The 21,432-nt window shown below is 39.7% G+C and overlaps 1 long non-coding RNA gene across 1 annotated transcript in view; it reads left to right on the top strand.

Annotated features, from left to right (window-relative positions):
- Positions 1–18,600, top strand: part of LOC134200093 (uncharacterized) — a 39,466-nt gene extending 20,866 nt beyond the window's left edge. Inside the window, exon 2 of the long non-coding RNA XR_009974851.1 lies at positions 18,321–18,600. This is a non-coding gene — a long non-coding RNA (uncharacterized LOC134200093). The remainder of the gene's footprint in view (positions 1–18,320) is intronic.
- The last annotated feature ends 2,832 nt before the right edge of the window (positions 18,601–21,432 follow it).

The raw sequence follows: 21,432 nt of genomic DNA, 5'->3' as shown, positions 1-21,432 counted from the left end.
GGCAGCCGTCGTTACTATACTTGAGACCTTAGAACTTGTATCTCAAGGTGGGTGGCGCATTTACGTTGTGGATGTCTATGGGCTCCAGTAACCACTTAACACCAGGTGGGCTGTGAGCTCGTCCACCCATCTAAGCAATAAAAAAAAAAACAAAAAAGTACTGATTGCTAACATCCTTTCTCGCATTTTTTCATTTTTTCATCTTTCTATCAAAGATTCCGCGCTAGTTGTGTTTATGTTGACCAATGAACCGGTTTGTTTAACAACTAAATGATGTTACGCGCACAACAGACAGAAAAGCTTTCTCTAAGGGTTCTTCCGCTAAACTCTAAGCAGTATGTTTCTGATTGAATAATTTCACCAAAATAATCTAGGAATGAATAGTACCTATCTTTCACAAAGCACTGTTATTACGACGCAATATAATTTTTTAACACACTTTTTAGTTTAGTTACAGCGATGATCAGATAAATATATATTGAAAAATCTACAAATTTTAATGTATTAATTGTTTAATCAAAATTTTAAATTAGTAGAAAAGAAAGTATAAGTATGTAAAAAATAAAACATAAAATTTCGAATATAACTAAGTAATTTATTTGAACACAACAAAAGAAGCAAAATTTACATATGCAAAATTTGCCAGATAAAATCACGCCATTTTATCGCGTGTTTTATTTTAATTGCAATTGTATGAACAGGTGAACAAGTTCACTGTCCGCTAGGTGTCTTTTTTTTTTTTTTTTCTTCGTGCCGGGGACCGCACCTCCTACGAGGTCCCCGCGCCTAGGGGGCGCGCGGGGTATGTGAGACTCCGCTAGGTGTCTGCCACAACCTATGCAACCTGCTACAACCTTACGACATGAATAGGTTTAGGTTTTAGTCGTATAGTATAAGGGCTGTGTCCAACTTTAATCTGTAACGCTATGTAGTTTCACACGCCGATTGTTGATACTAAACAGCCCCTTAAGAATAACTAACTAGTGGCCGAATATCGAAATGTATTTTTCAATTTCACGAAAGAACTGATAATAAAGACGCTTACGCACGCCTAGTCACGTGCGCTTCGTATAAAACATCCTTAACATCACCCGATGAAGTCACAATAGGTAACTGGATAAAGTCATGTATACGAACACCTTTCGTCGAGTTTTTTTTCCGATTGAAAGGGCGATTTAAGGTCCAGGTCACGTTGGGGATTGTCGAACGACGCTGATAAACGTAGAGTTAAATTCTCGCTTTATGCCCCAGTAGGTAGGTCGATGTATAAACTGTAGATGGGTTCGATGAAAGAATATTTTTGGCGCTCATAAGCCCTTTCTTTGGGTTAAGTATACGCAACTCGCTTGCAGTAGGCAGTTATTAGGTATCATCCCGATCCATTAACGGTGCTTTAAGTACCACAAGCACCGGTCACCGTCCTCGTCGAACCCATCGCTTGCGACGAAGGGCTCGACACAGCCCACTGAGTTTCTCGCCGAATCTTTTCAGTGGGTCGCGTTTCCGATCCGGTGGTAGATTCTGCGAAGCACTGCCAGGGTCAGTGTCAGCATCACTCCGGTTTGAGCCCCGTGAGCTCACCTGCTAGCTAAGGCTACGTTGAAATAGCCTCTCAAGACTATCAGCTTAAGTAGGGAAAAAAAAACTGATGGGGCTGCTGCGTTTCTGTAGCGCCTCGGAGATGTTTGCAGACGCCAGTGTTGACGGCTTTGCCGCAATACTTAGGAAACGATCAGCATCCCTGATGCGGCGGGTGCGTGGCGGTTCCAACGGTTACCTGCAACTCATTGCGAACAGAATGGAGATGGATTGTCCATTCTTCTTAACTTGGAATCACCTACATGTGACGGGATAAATATATTATGATGTTTTTCCAAATTGTATTTTTATATATGGGCTAAAATATGGTCTGAAATAAATGATTATTATTATTGTGTTCAGAGTTTTTATTCTAGAATTTCTATGAATTTCGGTAAATACTGAAAAACCACGGGCCTACGCCAAGTGGAGTTCATTTCCTGTTTTAGTTTCGTCTGATGTTTCGTCCTGCAAAAACTTCCGAACAATCCGGCACATATTTAAAATTGTGGCTTTTTGCATGGTAAAAAATATATTTTTGGGTAAATCTAATAGATTGATGGATTGGTCAGATATGGTTATAAATCATAGGCGATAATCTTATTACTAATCCAAACCTTAGAGTTGGAACTTCAAATTTAATTTTACGGTTTTCTTTGACGTGTATCAATAGTTAATCTTTTTCAGGTCGTAAATGGGAATGGTAGATAAAATACGTAGTTAGTTAACGTAGGTAAAATTAATTCCAGAATTAACTTCTCTTACGAACATTATTCTAATATGATTAACAACTCAGTCAACATAACAAAAACAAGCAGACAATAACCGCTATTAGCTAATATAATTTAGTGGTAGATCAAATGCGGGGCCCGCAAACATGGGTAGTAATCAAATATTTGCAGGCCGTTCGCCCCCCCGGGACCTGGGCGGGCCCCCGATGCGCACTCTGCGTGCCGTGGGTTCCGTCTGTGGGGGAGTTTTGCTGGACTTCCACCGGGCGCGTCCGTAGGTGGCGGATAACGGGCCTCTGGGAGCAGTCATACTCCCAGGGGTATCGCTCCTTCTCTCTCGTTGTGTTATGGCGGGAGAGATTGAGCGACGTGGACCAAAACCAGCAGGGGGGGTTCTGGGCTCTCTGCGCCCTTCACCTAGTTGAAGGGTGTTTCTTCCGGGGATGCCCGGGCCCCCGACTTCTTCCTTATTATTTTGAGTTTGTTTTTACTGTCTTTTTGTTTTCTTTATATTTTTGATTTAATTTATGTTGAGTTTGTCTGTCCTTATCTTCGTTATTATTTTGTTCTTTGTGTTTTGTTTGTTTACTATCTTCACTCTTGTACTGTTGGTTACATTTTTATGTTAGATTTTGTTATATTTTCCACTTCTTTCTTTCTTTATTCTCACCCAATCCCAAGTTTTGACGCCCGGCAACGGGACGAATGGCTGGTGGGAGACCAGTCTCGAGGGCGTCCTAGGGGACCGCACCCTAGGTAAATAAAAATAAAAAAGCATGAGCATGTCCAGCCTGAAAAAGTTATTACCCCAGGAGGGTACCTCTTGCTCTGCGGGAGGAGAATCCCTCCGTGCGGTCGAGAAATCGGCCGCACGCTGCCCCTCGTATTCTGGGGGGGGCACAAGCTGTTCCGGGAAAGAGTCCGAGAAGGACGGGGAGAAAAGGAAGAGGTCCACAAGGGACGAAAGAGAAACGGTGCAAAACGAAGACCGCAGGAGAGAAAGCAGCGTTTGCTCGGAGGACAGCATGGTGGTCAGCTCCTGCTGTTTATCACCAAAGAGAACGACGCGCAAAAGGGCAAAAGGCTCGAAGAACGCAAGCTCCGACAGCAGTACCGAATCGGAGGCGTCTAGGTCAGGATCGTTGGTGTCCAGGACCAGACCATCGAAGAGAGGCCGAGGTCGTCCTCCAACGACCGGCCAATACGTGGGATTGGCGGCGGCGAAGCAGGCATACTTAAAAGCTCAACGTGAAGAGCTGGAGCTTCGCGCTGAACAGGAGGTAGTAGAAAGCGTGCACAACCTGCGTGAGAAGAGGCGCGCAGTACATTTAATATCCGGGAACATAACAGCAGATCCCGCGACTAGGCTCCAGGAGACCGCCCAGATGGCCCTTACCATCGCGGCGAAAGCGCGCAACCCGAAGGGGACGTACATCAAAGCCCTTAAGGAGATGGCCACAACAATAAAGGAGGCCACGGAAGATCTAGCTTCCAGATCGGCCAACGAGGAAACCCTGAGGCTGCAGGCACTCAGCGAGAGACAGGAGGCGGAGATCCTGCAGCTCAGGAAGGAAGTAGAGGACGTAAGAGCGGAAATGGTGCGCCTCGCTCAGACGACAGCGCAGCCCACTCCCGCCCCAACACTGCCAAACGAAGACGACGAGCGACGCCTGCAGATAATCATGCGAGCAGTCGGGTCCATGCTGGACGCCCGACTCGCGGGTCTGGAGGCCCGTCTACTCCCAGAGCCTCGCTTGCGACCACCTTTGGCCGCTGACGCAAGAAGGAGGAGCAGAGAGAGCGAAATCGATCCAGACACTGCAGGTCTTGTGTCGGAGGCAACGCCGCCTTATGCGGCTCTGCCCCAGCTTGAGACCAACAAGAAAGTGAAGCCCAAGAAACAGAAGGGCAATAACAAGAAGACGACGCCGTCAGCTCCACCCGAGCCGGCAGCTCCACCCGAGCCGCGCGCATTCCCTCCGGCCCCCGCTGCCCTTACGGTCAGTTGGGCGACCGTTGCGCGTAGAGGAGCACGGCCGAGAAGGGAAAAGGAGCCAGCACCGACGACCAACGCGGAAGGCCAACGAGACAGAAACCCTGCCCCGCTCAAGCCTAAGAAGAAAGGTAGAAAGAAGAGACTTCGAGCTCCGCGCTCGCAGGCCGTTATTCTGAGGCTGCACCCGGAGGCCATCGAAAAGGGGCTCTCCTACCGGGAGGTGCTCGCCGAGGCGAGGGCCAGCATCGACGCCGGAGCCTTAGGGATCCCCATCGAGAAGGTCCGGTCAGCAATAACCGGAGCCAAAATACTCATAGTGAGCGGCGAGGACCAGATCGCGAAGGCCGACTTGCTGGCCGAGAAGCTCAAGGAGGTTCTCTCTTCTAAGAGAGTAACGGTGACAAGACCGATAGTGACCGCTGCAATCCGCATAAGCGGACTTGACGATTCGCTGACGGAGGAGGAGATATGCACCGAGCTTGCGCGCATCGGCGATTGCTCCGTCGATGCAGTCAAGGCTGGCTCTATCAAGCCCGGATCCGGAGGAATGGGCCAGGTTCTCGTTCGTTGCCCGATAGCAGCGGCGAAGAAAATTGTTACAGTGACGAAGCTGCGCATCGGGTGGAGCGTTGTTCGCGTCCACCTGCTGGAGGCCCGGAGGCTACAATGCTTCCGCTGCCACGCGTTGGGCCATGTGGGTGCGCGGTGCCCGTCGTCGGTCGACCGCAGCCACGACTGCTACCGGTGCGGACAGACCGGCCACGTGGCATCCGGATGCACACTGGCACCGCGATGCGCCGTCTGCGCCTCCGCCGGGAAACCAGCGGACCACACTTCGGGGGGCAAGGCCTGTGCAAGGCCCCCGAGAAAACCGAGGAGAGAGGACGTCGCTGCACCCGCGGCCGCACCCGTTGCTGCAGACCGAAGTCAACTCGGCGAGACGACGACTCCGATGGACGTCCAGCCTCCGTCGGGCACAAGGAAGACCGGGGCTTTATGAAGAACCGGGCATGCCGATGAACCGAGGAGGAAGTCGTGAGGAGGAGGTCGTGGACCTCGGTTCGTAGGCAGTGAAGGCGGAGCGGGTGGTGCGAGCAGAAAGCCCCCACCCGGCTCCTGCAGGGGCCGTCGATTGCTGGGTGCGGGGGCGCCCGGTACTCGGCACTAAGGTCCTGTGGGGTGGTGGTGCGCTGTGGCTCTGGTGCGCCCCTCACGAGTCGTGGAGATGAGAGGGGGAAGAAGTCCCCGGTGGCAGATCCCGCCCAACGTAACATTGGGGTGGGAGCCGGCGAAGGCGGGCCTATGGCGCGCACATGGCGGTACCTGGGTCCCCGCCCAGCCGGAGTGGAGGAGCTCGTTGGGGTTTAGTCGGTAGTCGTTAAGCTGGGCGGGTTTGGCGAGAGCTGAACTTAGCCCAGCGCGCCTTTCTAAAGGCGTAGTCTCCGTGGACCAATTGGTTGAGGGCGCGGACCTCGGTTCGTGACTTCTTCCTCTTTCTTCCACCGGAGGCGCGGAGTCCGACATAACCCGGTCCGACCCCCGTCGGCAGGGTATCCGTAAAGACTAGGATTCCCCATCGATACCAAAAAAAAAAAAAAAAAAAAAAAAAAAAAAAAAAAAAAAAAAAAAAAAAAAAAAAAAAAAAAAAAAAAAAAAAAAAAGGCCGTTCGCCCCCGGCTATTCGAACACACATTCCTTATTTTATTTGTACGATTCCCGAAGTATTCCTAATTTTATTAAATCTATAATATTTCAGTATCTTCTAAGGTTTGCGTGAGTCCTAAACATAATAAAATATAGATGAATAAAGTAAATAAGAAATAATAAAATTGTTCTCGGAAAAATTATTGTTCCTAGTTTTATTTTTTTGTTTATAATAAAAACTACCTTTCTTTTACCTACTTTTCGTATATTTGATAGTTTTCGTGGTCATGGACGACTGTGAATGTAACATTCGTAGACCTAGGCGTAGCATCTAATTGTCTATAATAATTGACATTTATGTTTCTTTGCTAACAGAAAGAGATAAGAGAATTTTCGGATATGGCGGTTTGTTGGACTTGGGTTGTCATTTGTCACGATGAGATTTTACATGATAAATAATTTTGTCATAACAAATATGAAACATGTTCTCTTTTTAAAGCATCAGTCTCGTCTTTGAGGAAGTTTTTGTTGATCAAACAAAAGCTAAATAGAATTCATAAGGTTCTAGTCACGTATTCCCCTTGACTGGCCGTGCACATAATACCCAGTGTAATACAATACTATGGGTAACACTAAACTGGTATAAGTATTGCAAGTCGGTCCGGCATTTGGGAGTCGCGTCTAGCATACTGATCCATCTTTTACGAGGATTACGGTATGTTGGAAAGTTTATGGATGTGGCATTATTAAAACTCAGGAAAAAAAATCACATCTACACATGTCTTATTATTCTTTGTGTATTAAATTTGCTAATTTAGTGACTTGATTATGTATTAATTTTGATAACGATTACTGTGCAACTTTCATTGGTAATGTCCTTGACGACATAATAATAGTTTTGGGACACTGATTATTTTACATAAAGCTCAAGAAATTATTAGAATGTTTTGATAAAAAATGTAGCAAAATTATGTTATTTTTATTGTGGATACTGAGTTGAAAAATCAACATAAAAACAGGCAACACTTTTGAAAACGCCTGTTTCGACTTTAGTAAACACAGTACTCGGCGATAAATTTTGCACATCGACCTTCGGAAAGAGATGTTCGGCTAATTTCGGTTTCGAGATAATGCTCTGTCTTTGTCGCACAATGTGAGTGTGACGGTCATTCTGTTAGTGTTTCTCGCGACAGAGAATTCACTGTCAGAACTCTAGTTTTATTTACTTTTTATGAAAAAAACTATAATTTTTTTTTTAAGGTGAGTTGCGCATTTACGTCGTTGTTGTCTATGGGTTCCAGTAACCACTTAACACCAGGTGGGCTGTGAGCTCGTCCACCCATCTAAGCAATAAAATAAAAACGTTACATAATAATTTTGCTTATTTTATTTTGCACATCCGCTCCTTTCGTGGCTCTAAGATTGTAACTTGGCTAGTTTATTTCGTGAGAGGTGAGGTTCGTTGAAAGTGAGATAGTTCACTCCACTTTACTAGTCGGGTGTTGTTGGCGCCCGAAACACGTTCGCGGGGACTTTTTAACTTTACTTACAGTTCTTCTGTTGATTGAGTTGTACAACTGATAAAGAATACACATTACCTATACGTTTTTTTTTCTTTTCCTACCTAGCTGATAGTTTTGAGAGGCTATTTCAGCTTCTCCTTGACGTTTTGGTGAGCTCAAGGGGCTCAAACCGGAGTGTTGCTAGCACTGACCCTAGCAAGAGCAGTGCTTCACAGAATCTACCACCGGATCGGAAACGCGACCCACTGAGAAGATCCAGCGAGAAACTCAGTGGGCTGTGTCTGTGGGTTAATTTACTCGTCGAGCCCTTCGTCGCAAGTGACGGGTTCGGCGAGGACAGTTTCGTTTCTAAGCATGTGATCGTACACTTGAATTTAGAAACATCGGGATTTCTGAGTGAGATCCACGATCGTGTTAAATATGTAGAAATTGTTCGGCCTTGTCGGATAATACAATTGTTGTTTGACGAGTTGAAATGTCGACACCTCCATGCAACAACATCGTAACTCATTTTTTTACAAATTTTGAGTTACAATGCTATTCTTATACAAAAAGAAAAAGGATTTTTTCTGTGTAATAATTGTAACTCTACGCCTATTCAATTTGATTTTATGAAAGAGGTAAAAGCATTGTAAGTCCCCAAAAAAAACAGATTAACCTGCAAGGTTATTGTAACTTTATTTACAATACACAAAATATTACGAATATCTAATCAATGACATACAACAAAATTGTAACTTTATTCACAATCTTTGCACAGCATGACTCTGGAGTTTATGAACACAAAATACCATGCTACTGCATTGTAACCTGAGTTACAATGTTTTTGCACGGACTTTGATATTAGTTTTTGTGTGGGCCTGACCCCTAAGATGCATTACGATCTTGTCGCCCGAGTTTACTTGCATTGTGTGTGCGGTTTATATGATTAAAAATTGTAAAGAAAGGATATCGGAAACGGCGAGATATGCGATATTTAAAGATTTTTGGTGTCTGAGTCAAGGCAAGTAAATTTTGTATGTAGATGTGTAGACAGAGTTTAACGAAAATAAATAACAACATCAGTTATTTGTCACTCACGACGTCGTTGGTCCTTTAATTACTATTTATATGCTGATGGCGACAAGAAAAGGTTTTGTAAAAATATGATTTTCCACACTCTCTGTATTACCGACATGTGGTTGCAAACTATTTACAAGGAGATAGATGCAGGAGGGACAAGAATTATAACAAGGGATTTGAGAGGAAGTCTAGTCGAACAAATCGGATCCCAGATGCAGTGAAAGATTCTGTCAGAAATTATTATCATTAACCCCTAGAATTGATTCCCATACCGTAAGAAAAAGAACTTTCAAATTATACTTTTTAACATACTCTAAATTATATGGACTTTATGTTGATCGGATGAAAGTTAATTGTCCAATAGAACAAGTGTCAAATTCTAGACAGTATAAAGATATGTTTTATAAAGAATACAACATAGAATTTCATAAGCCAAAACCTCTGTAGGTATCTGACTTATAAGTTTCAATCCGAAAGAAATCCAAGCATAGTCACAGGCATTTATGACTTACATAATGTTTTGACAACACCCCGGTCTGAAGTTTCATTATTTTACTATAGAAGGAAATTTGCTGTATATAATTTTACCATCTTAAATTTAGGAAAGTCCAAAGGATATTCGTACGTATGGAACGAGACAACAGGCTGTGTTTCTTTTTATTAAACAGAATATGAAGAAGGCTTTCGCATATTTAACTTTTTTTCTAATTGCTGTGGCGGACAAAACCATAACCGAATAATAATAGCTATGTTTCCTATGCGTGTAAAATATTTGGCATATCGATTATACATAACTATTTTGAAGTTGGACATTCGCAATCTGAAGGATATGCCATGCATGCATTGACTGAACTACGGAACAAAAATCAAATTATTTACGTACTAGAGCAATGGATCACTTTAATTAGATGTGCTATAACAACATGCGAGCCTTAGTCGTAGCTGAATTAGATCAGAATGTAATTCTAGATTTTAAAGGCTTCTGACGGATAAAAACAACTTGGATAGTTATGAGAAAAAGTAATGTGGTCTAAATTAAAACATTAAAATAGAAAAAGAAAACCAAGATTTAATATATTTCCAATATGATTATTTAAGCAGCCAATATCTAACTATTAACCTTGCTTGGAAACGCATTAAAAATCGACAAGAATTAAAGAAACAACTCATGTGAACAGCCAGAGAAAGAAAGTATTCCGTTACCCGTTTTAGTGGGTGGCGCATTTACGATTTACGTTGTAGATGTCTATGGGCTCCAGTAACCACTTAACTTCAGGTGGGCTGTGAGCTCGTCCACCTATCTAAGCAATAAAAAAAATATTACTCAACGATAAAATACTCCCAATTTCCACAGGAAATTTTAAAGATCTCGTAAGTTTATGCAAGTGCAACGCGATTTCAGAATTTTACTTAAATCTTCCACATTCAACTCAATTAGCTGAAGATAACAAAAGTGATGATGAAAATTAATTGTTATTGAGTTCTATTTTATTAATGTTACCAAACAAGAAAATGGAGTTGATTTTTTTTTGTTATTCCTGTCATTAGCGGCTGATTTTAAATGGTAGGTAGGTACTGCGTGCGATGCTTTAATAAGTGTTTGTTCTAATTAACTTTTAATAAATTTTGTTTGTGCAGTTTTAGTCTTACAATCAAATATTTTAATTAATATTAATCCTGTTATAGTGACTTATGTCCATTATGATAGGATTTTTAAGAAATTTGCAATTATTTGTATGAAAAACAATTGAACGTTTACATACAATTTTCATGCAATAAAATTGTAACTCAGAGTTACAATTGTTTGAAAAGATAAAAAACATAATAAGTAAAAAAATAAAGGACGTAACTCAGACATACAATGTTTGTCACTGTAACTCAAGTGACTTGACTAGGCATTGTTTTTCACGTAAGTCATGAAAAGCCATGAAAACAACTTTTTTTTTATAATCTTAAAATACATGACAATAGTGCACATTAAAAACATAGGATAACAACACTTTCGAAGTTTGTAGAGTGAAACCTTGAATAGCTATGATATTTGGAATTTTCATTTTACTCTCACCAAAAATCTCAAAAAATGAGTTACAATTTTATTGCATGGAGGTGTCGATGTATACACTAACACATACATGTATAATATGTATATGTGAGTACACGTTCACGGAAAACTGCGATGATTAAGAATAAAAATAATTTGTTAAAATTTTAATTTTAAAATATGTAAATAAAATAATTTTTTAAACCTTTAAAAAAGAAAAATAAGGAAAATGCTAAATGAACGAATTGGAATTGCTAAGGATTTTAAATTACGGACAAAAAACTTAGGGAACAGTGAGAGGTAGACAGAAAGATAGTAGGAAGAGTATTGTTGCAAAGGGATTAAATAGGACGAAACTTAACTTAAAACTAACGAGTAACGCCATCTGTCGTTAAATAGCAAAAGCGGAAATCGAAACAACTGGAACATCTCTTAAATCCGCTGACTACTCCTCGAATCCTGATCACGCAGAAGCCAGTCATCGTTGATGCCCTAGATACGTATTTACTGATCCATCCGATCCAATAACTCTTACGTTAGACGCATTCAGCCCTAATGCCAGGAGCATGCTTAGGGACCAAGGCAACAGTAATCGTCCCAACGTGCAACCTAACCCTTATACCAGCCCGCTGAGTTACTCGCCGGATCTTCTCAGCGGGTCGCGATTCCGATCCGGTAGTTGGCGCTCGGGCAGCTGTTAGCTAATCCCATCCCTCCTGGTTGAACCTTTGCTCGCACAACTGTCCTGGTCAAACTGGAAAGGCCTTTGGGCCACCAGTAATACTTCGATCATAAGAAAGAACTCGAAAATAACGACTTTAAGAGAGTGGCATATACGATATGAATCTATTCGAACCCAAGAGACGAACGGATCACTTCAGGAAAGCGAAAAAGTCATTTATGATAGTGAAGTCTACCTCAATTGTCGTAATGATCAAATTACATTTTCACTAGCTTTTCAGAGAGACTTTTTAATTATCCCGAGCCTCCGATCATCACATTATCAACAAGAATCACAAAAAAAAACTTCAGGTATTTTACCGCTTGTCAGAAAAAAAATCAGTTTGATGAATGAGAAAGTCGTTTTACAATGCATTTGGGATTTCGAATTCATGTCGAAATTGGGATGACGGCATTCACATTGTCATGTTGACGGGCCACACTCACCTGAAACAATTTAATAAAAGTTTTCAACAGAAAACTTTATTATACAGACATAATGTGTATACGTGGCAATCTTGGGATTGGCTATTTATGAGTTCTCTCTGTGTGCACTTCATAAATAAATCCATATAAGATTCTAGTTCGATCTTATTGCCAATACACTTACTGCATTAAAGTTTTGTACCGTAAATTAAGTACGACAGTTATAGATTTCGTGATAATAATCAATTTTATTTGCTTAGTTTCGTACACGACAATATTATTAAAATTTAAACAAGATTTTGATCGACTTTTAGCAGACAGCGGGGAGTTTTGTAATGTTTATTCCCATAGACACAGCCCAATGAGTTTCTCGCTGGATTTTATCAGTGGGTCGCGTTTCCGATCCGGTGGTAGATTCTGCGAAGCACTGCTCTTGCTAGGGTCAGTGTTAGCAACACTCTCGGTTTGAACCCCTTGAGCTCACCTACACGTCAAGGAGAAGCTGAAATAGCCTCTCAAGGCCATTTTAGAATAACTAGAAAAAAAAAACTATTTATTGATTTCGGTAATTGTTTAACTTTTAAAATGATATAAACCTGTTTGGCTAAGTAGATCAAAATATACTGGTGCTTTCTCAGTTTAGACAATAATGAAGAGAACCAACAAAACAGTTCTAGACCCAACTCTAGAATCTCAGGGTAATTACATAAGTGATTCAATCAGGATGAAGGATGCCGAATCAAAATTCAGTTTTAATTTGTCTTTAGTCTTTCTGAGTGGAAACATGATGAAAGTAGTCATCTGACAAATAACAGACGAGTCAAGATATCGAAAATCTTATATATTTCTCGTAAGTTCTTTGATAAAATGCTAAGCTTGAAGCAATAAAATACGTTTGGTATTAAGAGTCGGCCGGCAGACCTCGCCTCGGGCGCTAAGTCTATTGGCTTCCCTCCTTACATAGAATATTTCGGAGTACGTTATCATATTGCTATTAGATATAAATATAAAAAAAAAGTTAATACATTTTTATACATAATATGTGAAAGTAACTTAGTAATGTTGAATACTTTTTGCGTAGAAAACAAACGTTTTTGTAGTTTTGTACTTCTTTTTTTTAATTATTGAAATATTATTGGTGGCCTTTCCAGTTTCAGCAGGACAGGTGGGCGAGCAAGGCTCAGCCAAGAGGGGTGGGATTTGCTAATAGCTACCTGAGCGCCTCTGAAGAAGACCTAACAACTCAAGAATAGCTGCTTCGCGAATGATTCTACTACTGATTCGGAATCGCGACCCGCTGAGGAGATTCGGCGAGAAACTCAGTCAGTGGGCTGAGGCATGGGTTAGGTTGCACGTCTAACTCTTTGCTGAGTTCGAGGAGTACAGTTTTTTACTACTACGCTTTAATCTCTTTATTGTTTTCTTATTATTATTTCTGTTTTTACAAATACACACATGACAGTTTTCGTGATCACTGGCAACTAAGTTGATATTCATACGTGTTTAAATATTGCGCTGACTACTGTCTAGATAATTAGAACTTGAAATTATAAATGTAAGATTAAACTGATAAAGTTGCTTTAGATATGCAATATCCTACTTTTTTGTATTTGAAAATGTTTAGTGTTTAATTCCATGTTTAGTATACCCACGTAGAACGTGCATTTATGTCGAAGATAGACTACCACGTGATAAATAGTTAGCATCGCCCATCGACACTGATAATACCCAGGGGTAACGTCAATTCTATTGTCTATTGTCAGCCTACGGCTGGTACTTTACATACGTTCCGCTTGAAGGACATGTATTGACAGTAAGGAAGCCCTGTGGATGTTGTTCATAGTTTGTTGTTTAAGAAAAAAATGGCAGATACCGTGTAAGTTACGTAAGAGGTATACTTGAGACCTTAAAACTTATATAACTTATATCTCAAAGTGTGTGGCGCATTTACGTTGTAGATATCTATGGGCCCAAGTAACCACTTAACACCAGGTGGGCTGTGAGCTCGTCCACCCATCTAAGCAATAAAAAATAAAATAAAAAAAGGCTCCAGGGTTATGGATTAACTTTATACCTCATGAGTTACGTCATAAGTTTCAAACAGATGCTCGGAGCACTCCCTTGGAGAATCCGGCTGAATGTAAAAATTCAAAGTCTCGGTGACCCTAACGATTCGCTAGAGAATGGTTTCGTCGGATCATACCAGAGGTATGTCTCTGTAGGTAACAAAATATTAGCCGTATTGAATTAGATTTTTAATTGATTGCAAAATAAAATTCATTGGTCTGGCTTGAAGTGTCGTACAGAGAACAATTTGGTAGCGATGAGGTTAAAATCAAGATTGGACAGCAGAGCGAGCTTAGTTTGATTAGTATCTCTTAAAATGTCAACTTTTCAAAAAATGTTAACTTTTCATAAACTAGATCTATCTGTCTATAAGAGAACTAGCTGTACCCGATCGCTTCGCTGGGCATTTAAAATTAACTTTATTATTTCTAACCCCCACAAAGATTCTCATCATTAACGCCCCCGCAACTGGTGTAGGGAGTCCAACACTCATATAAATAGTAGCCTATCCATTAAGTACATGTATTTTCTACATGGATACCAAGTTTCAAGTCAATCGGATGCATGGTTCAGTAGTTATAATGGAACATCCGTAAAAACCACTGTAGATTTATATAATATTAAGTATAGATAGAAAACAACGCGAATCTGAAATGTTTCGCGACAAAAGTTACAATGTTCGATGTGTTACCTAAAATTATTAATATTCTAAGCGATAGCCCTATTCTTTACCATGGAAACTCAATAGCTGAAAGTGCGCAGTCAATATTGACGCAAATCCTCTTCACTGCCTTCAACTTTTAGCCTTTATATGTCCGGAGTCACGTGGCTCACTGCTTTAATTCGACATAAATTCGATGCAATACTTGAATTAAAAAAAATAATCTAAATTTTGTTTTGCATTTTAAAAAATAACAGACAGTAGATAACTGCTATACAACACATAACTGCGTAAACTTAGCGTCTTTAACGTGCGTTTTATAGCAGCGTTATATTATATTTATTGAAATTATAACGATATCGACAACTATGGCTTTTCGTTTAAAATTTGCCGCTGTCTTAAAGCAAACAAATAATATCTTGATTATTAACTGAACAAAAAAACAAAATGTGTGCAATTCACACGTGGTAGAAGTGAAACCTTCCAAAATTAAAATACAATTATCCTAAACGTCTTAAGTATATGTAAAATTTTGTCATTAGTAAATAATTGTAAGGTAGCGCCCTCTGTGAATTGATATTTTAAGTTCACGTATAATCCTAAATTAAAATTCACTACAAGAGCTTTCATACACACGTTAGTATTAAAAAATCTCACAGATGGCGCTGTATTAAATAGTATATATTTCTGTCTCATTCTTTGCTGGCTTCATCCTACACATTTTTGTATTTGTGTCTCTTACCTGTCGTTTTTTCCGTTGCATCCGGTTTGAAATCACAACGATTCTAAAGAAGTTTTCACTTCAAAAGACTGCTTAGAATTTCAATTAAAAATCACCGGATTGCCGATAGACTAGTGACGTAGCAACCGCGGTCGAGTGTTCCACAAATACGCGGGTACACACAGACAAACATCGATTGGTTAGCGCAACACAAACAAGCTGGCCGAGCGAGCTGAAATTATTTTGCTTTTTCGTTTAATAACTATCCAAAGTGTTAATAGCAGACCACTTGGTTGCATCACTATCAACGCTTCACATACGCTTCTGTGTTGCTACCACTTTCGCACCTCTACGTAGGTTGATTTATTTTTTATTGCTTAGATGGGTGGACGAGCTCACAGCGTAACAGGTGTTAATTGGTTACGGGAGCCCATAGACATCTACAACGTAAATTCGCCACCACCCTAAACTGTGTGTGATGATGGTACTGTGTGTGATATACGTTCAAGATGTTTGAGTGGTTAGGATATATCAAGATTTGAAATCGTCGTAGCCTAAAGGACAAGCCGTCCGGTACATTCGTATCTAGCGATGCAACGGTATTCGAATCCGGGTAATAAATTTTGTAATGAAATACGTATTTAAGAAATCTGCACGATTGACGTCCACGGTGAAAGGAATAACAACGTGTAATAAAAATCAAACCCGCAAAATTATAATTTGCGTAATTACTGGTGGTAGGACCTCTTGTGAGTCCGCACGGGTAGGTAGTGTAAGTACTACCACCCCGCCTATTTCTGCCGTTAAGCAGTAATGCGTTTCGGTTTGAAGGGTGGGGCAGCCATTGTAACTATACTGAAACCTTAGAACTCATATCTCAAGGTGGGTGGTGGCATTTATGCTGTAGATGTTTATGGGCTCCAGTGACCACTTAACACCAGGTCAGCTGTGAGCTCGCCCACCCAACTAAGCAATAAAAAAATGTGTGTGTGTGTGCAAGTCACACACAGTAGAAGTGAAACTTATAAAATTTATAAAATAATCGCAAGGGTCAACCACTCCGCAGTGCAATGGAGTAGCCACACCCCGGGAGAACCGCCTGCATGATCACGGTATCCCGACGCCAGGTAGGTATGATTTAGCAAGAGAAATACGCCGCGATTCAGGAATTGTTAAATTTACGTGCAGCGACATCTGTTGATAACAAACTAAATAGAAATAAAATAAACATGGCGCGTAACGGAAGAAATTAAGAAGGCGCGTAACCGAATAACGTTACATACGTTTTTTCCTCCCTACGTCGATAAAGAAGTTTCACTTAAAAAAAAAAAACAAGTCGAAACTTCAGTTTACTACAGTCAATCTTTACAGCATTTATCTTACAGCAAAATTATTATGACTTGATGCTTCCTAACCAGTTCTGTTACTAGCCTAGAGTCTACTATGTCACCGACTTTCATGCTTCGTCCAAGCGTGTCGCGCGCCAATAAAACGCCAATAAAGCGGTATGACGGCCGCTCGTAAACCCCGGACGGCACTCCCTGTCGCGAACGACTGTTATAATGTGAGAAATAAAACTCGAATACAATCGGACGCTATATTTTTATGGGGAACTAATAAAAATTGTGACAGTTGGATTTGAAAAAAAAAAATAAGAAAAATAATAGTTTAAAAAAACTAACAAAATACGCTGTTATGGAAAATCTAACTAAAAAATAGAAAATAAATTTGAATTAAAAATACTGTAAGAAAAAATGATTTTATTGTAAAAAAAAGTGTGGGGTGTGCTTTCCAGGAGATTATCAAAATAACCCTTCTACTCATCTCTCTGTTCATAAAATATTTATATCTACTGATACCATGCAACCCACGCTTTTTTAACAATAAAATTTTTTTTTCTTACACTATTTTTAATTCATATTTATTAAAATTTATTTACTAATTTTTAGTTGGATTTTCTATAAAAGCGTATTTTGTTAGGGTTTTTTTAAACTATTATGTATTTTTCACAATTAAGTTGAATTTCAAATTTTTCAAAAAAAAGTTTTCAATTTTTTTTAAATATTGAATTGTCATCGGTCCTTAATAAGTATACCAAATTTTAGTCTAATCTAAAGTAGTTTTAATCTAAAGTTAAATTTAAATTAAATTTATTCCAACGATGAATGAACTCAGTACCGGTGTAGCATCGATGTGCATTCTACCCGCATTCCACATTCAATTTCCTTAGAACGACTCCCGTGAAGAGCTCACACGACACCGACAAACTTTATTAGCTGCGCTTGTAGGAGCAAATTGTGTTAGTGTGGACATACCCTCCATATTGTTCAACTCACGGATATTTATGTGTTTTTTTTTATAAATACAAATAAACAAAATTGACAGGTATTTAACTTTTATTTCAACAACATTACAATTAAGTTTTCCATTGATGAGACAAAGTCACAGATGCGCGTGTTAAGTTTTCACTAGTTTGTAACTTAAAGGTAGGTTAATAGCACTAGAATTATCTATAAAGGCGCTTTTAAATAATTATTAAAATTTTACTTCTCTATCCCTATCAAAGTTTTACATGTTTTTGTGAGATGAACGAAGGCACTCGCAAAAAAACAACGAAAATTAATCTTCCAGATTGATTAAATATACAAATTTTGTTTTCCTTGTGAGTAAAAACCGAACTGAAGTTTCAATATTCGCAAACGACGTGTGCACCGATCAACAGTCATAGCACGACTAGCCATAAACGGTTTACGATCTTGTCGCAACGCCATCTAGAAGCGGAGATTGGAAACTTCGCACTAAGCCCGTTGACTACTAGGATGGCGCTAATCTTTTCGCTTTATAGGAGTTAGAGCTTTGATTTAAAACTCTGCGGTAGTTTGTCGAGCAGTTTATGGTTATTTAACGTTGAAAACTAAAGTTTTATCCTCGGTTAGTGCGATGGCAACAGTCGTGAAATGTATGTTTTATATTATGTTTTTGTCATATTGTGAATAAATGTACAGTCAATTTTATAAATAACTACAACAAAAAAGCACTAACATACTTAATAATGTCTTTAATATTTGATATCAGTTTTTTTAATTTATTTAAACAATCATCAAACCGTTCCTTGTTCATTAAATAATTTATACACTTTTATACTTTTAGCTGCCGGAATGTTTTGGACTATCATTTCACGTCTCGGAGAAATGGAGAAATTGGAGAAGAACCACTTAATATCTTTTCACTTTTTGACGCGAGTGTCCGATCTAGATCCTGAGACAGAAGTACAGAAGGAACAAGTACAAGACAGACAAGACAGAAGTACAGAAGGCTGACAAAAAAATCATCACCAACCTCACAGGACACTTCGGCCTGACGTTTCGGGAAGGATGATGACATTAACGGGCTACAATGGGCTCCCGCTGAGTCATATCATGAATAATTGGTTCAATAGACATTTTTCGAAAAGTAATTTCCGTTTAATTTCTTTTATTTTCCAAAAACATTTAAAGTATTTGAAGTTTTCTATTTAAAAAAAAAAAGAATTGGTTCAAATACAATTTGAAACGAAAGACGAAAGGGTGAAATCAATTGAGACCACCCCGGGGTTTCACATTAAAAGTTTTCGCGTTGTATAAAGACAAACGTACAAAAGCGCCAGCGGTCAGCCTTTATAAAGTGGACTTTTATATCGGGTGCCCGCGAAACACAACCTCCCTCGGTAAAGTATACTTACAAAGCAAATGTTTCAATGGAAGTGTCTTAATGGAGTTCTACTTCAGAGGATTTTAATAATAATATTGGGCTATCAATCGGATTGATAATCACCGCTACTACCAGACCGAATCTAACTACCGAAAATCCTGGTTCAAGCATATTAAAACCTCGTCATTACGATTCAAGATGGGTGGACGTTTACGCGGTTTGATATCGATGAGTACTTAGCACTTTATCGAGCGCTAGTCTATTCATAGAGCTTATTTTGGCAACGTTTATTGACCGATAACCTATAAATTGGTTTTCGACTATCATCTTTAGGTATCGACAGCTTTGTTCATAAACGTAGATTCACTATGGATTTAAGAATACTTCGGCGTTAGCACACCGAAGAGTCCCTTAGAGAAACTAATAAAGGCAACGACAAGTTTTATTAAGACACATACTTAGGATCCTCATAGATAATTTGAGCAACACCTACGAAAGATGAACCTTGACGATTTTGCACGAAGAAAATGGTAGCCACATACTTTGTGAATCTGGGGGGTTTAGAAGAGAAGAATTAACATGATTACACGGACAACGATGTCTATAGACTCCTCTAAACACTGTTGCAGGATTTACGCTGTCTTTGCCTTTTTAATGGCTGTAGGACTTCTTGTGAGTCCGCTCGGGTAGGTACCACCACCCTGCCCTTTTCTACTCTGAAGCAGTAATGCGTTTCGGTTTGAAGGGTAGGGCAGCCGTTGTAACTATACTGAGACCTTAGAACTTATATCTCAAGGTAGGTGGCGGCATTTACATTGTAGATGTTTATGGGTTCCGGTGACCGCTTAACTCCAAGTGGGCCGTGAGTTCGTCCACCAACATAAGCAAAAAAAAAAAAGATGCAAAGTAGAGGACGGCAATGTCACAAGCGGTTCCAAGGCTCGATTTGTCGACTGATTGTCTGCTCAGCCCCAAAAATTTAAAATAGGATAAGCAGGGTCATTATTTTATTTTTGCCCTTTTTATTATTACTAAGTCCATTGTTCCTGTTTGAATTGTATTTAATGTATGTTTTATGCCGTGAAACTATTTTATCAATTATTCTATTCCATTTTATGAACTAAAATTTCATGAACTAAAAGATATTTATTATGAATAGTTGCTTTTGATCGTTCTAGTGTACGCTTATATCCGTGTTTCCGTTCCCCCGGAGATTGAATAAGAGCGGAGTGAAGTAGACGCCGGATTTATGAGGATTCCCCTCGACATTGCACTCCTCACTGATTGCCAGTTTATTTTGTGTCAAAGTGCGTGAAACTCAGTTGTGCGACGAACAGCGTTTTAAAAAATTATAAAAAAATCCAATTTCCATGTCTGTGACATTTATTTGATGTTATTTTTTACTATGTATGTTTTTCACAAGATGACTTTTAATTGTTGTATTTTTAAGATAGTAAATTGATTTGGTTATTGTGTGAATTATTTGTAGTTTGAATACTGGCACTATTGATTTTATAAATCATCGCTTGTGTTAAACATGACCTAACACAAATGGGAACTTTGAATATTTGATCCGAATCTATACTAATCTATAAATCTACAGTGGTTCTTACGGATGTTCCGTTGTAACTACTGAAGCATGCATCGGATTGACTTGAAACTCGGTATCAGAAAATACATGTAGGTACTTAACGGATAGGCTAATATTTATATGAGTGTTGGACTCCCTAATAATAATGACAATAAATAATAATGTTAATTTTAAATGCCCAGCGAAGCGGGCGAGTACAGCTAGTATTTTAGGAAAGTGTAAAATCTATCGGGAGGAATAGGTACCACCGTTTTTACCGCGATGCAATCAAGCTTTCCATTTTTAAGAGTGAGGTAATCGTGAGATGTGCCCACCTAAGAAAAGGACATTTACAAAAGAACAAATATTTTTCATTGTGTAACTATGTATATAAGTGTATTTATTGTGCAATATCGTGAACTCAAAATTGTGCGCCGTCGGTCTTTCTATAATCTAGAATAGTCTAGATTGTTCGCCGTAGTGAAATAAACATTAACGAGACATATTTCTCATGTTCTCGTGCTTAGAAAAAGCTGTTATTCATTTTCTTCGTTTTTGATGCTCTAAATTAGTGGACGTACCTAAATAATCTTCCAGCAAAAGTGAACGCCGCCACCCACTTTGTCCACAAGGTCCAAGTCTTATAAGTCTTGAAGATAGCTTCGCGACAGAAATAGGTACCTACGATGATGGTATCTATCGGTGCGCTCTTACAGTGCATATTATCATCAGAACTGTTAGCAGGAAATCTTTGAAATATCATCTCGTTTGAAGTCGTCGTGGCCTAAAGGATAAGATGCCCGGAGAATAAGACAATCTTATAAAGCGATGCATCGGTGTTCGAATCCCGCAGCCGGGTACCAATTTTTCTAATGAAATACGTACTTAACATATGTTCACGATTGACTTCCACGGTGAAGGAATAACATCGTGTAATAAAAATCAAACCCGCAAAATTATAAATTGCGTAATTATTGATGATAGGACATCTTGAGTCCGCAC

The sequence above is a fragment of the Bombyx mori genome, chromosome 14, assembly GCF_030269925.1.
Source record: "Bombyx mori chromosome 14, ASM3026992v2".
Classification (NCBI taxonomy): Eukaryota; Metazoa; Arthropoda; class Insecta; order Lepidoptera; family Bombycidae; genus Bombyx; species Bombyx mori.
Note: the sequence above shows the minus strand (reverse complement) of the source record. Positions and strands in the feature narration are given on the sequence as shown.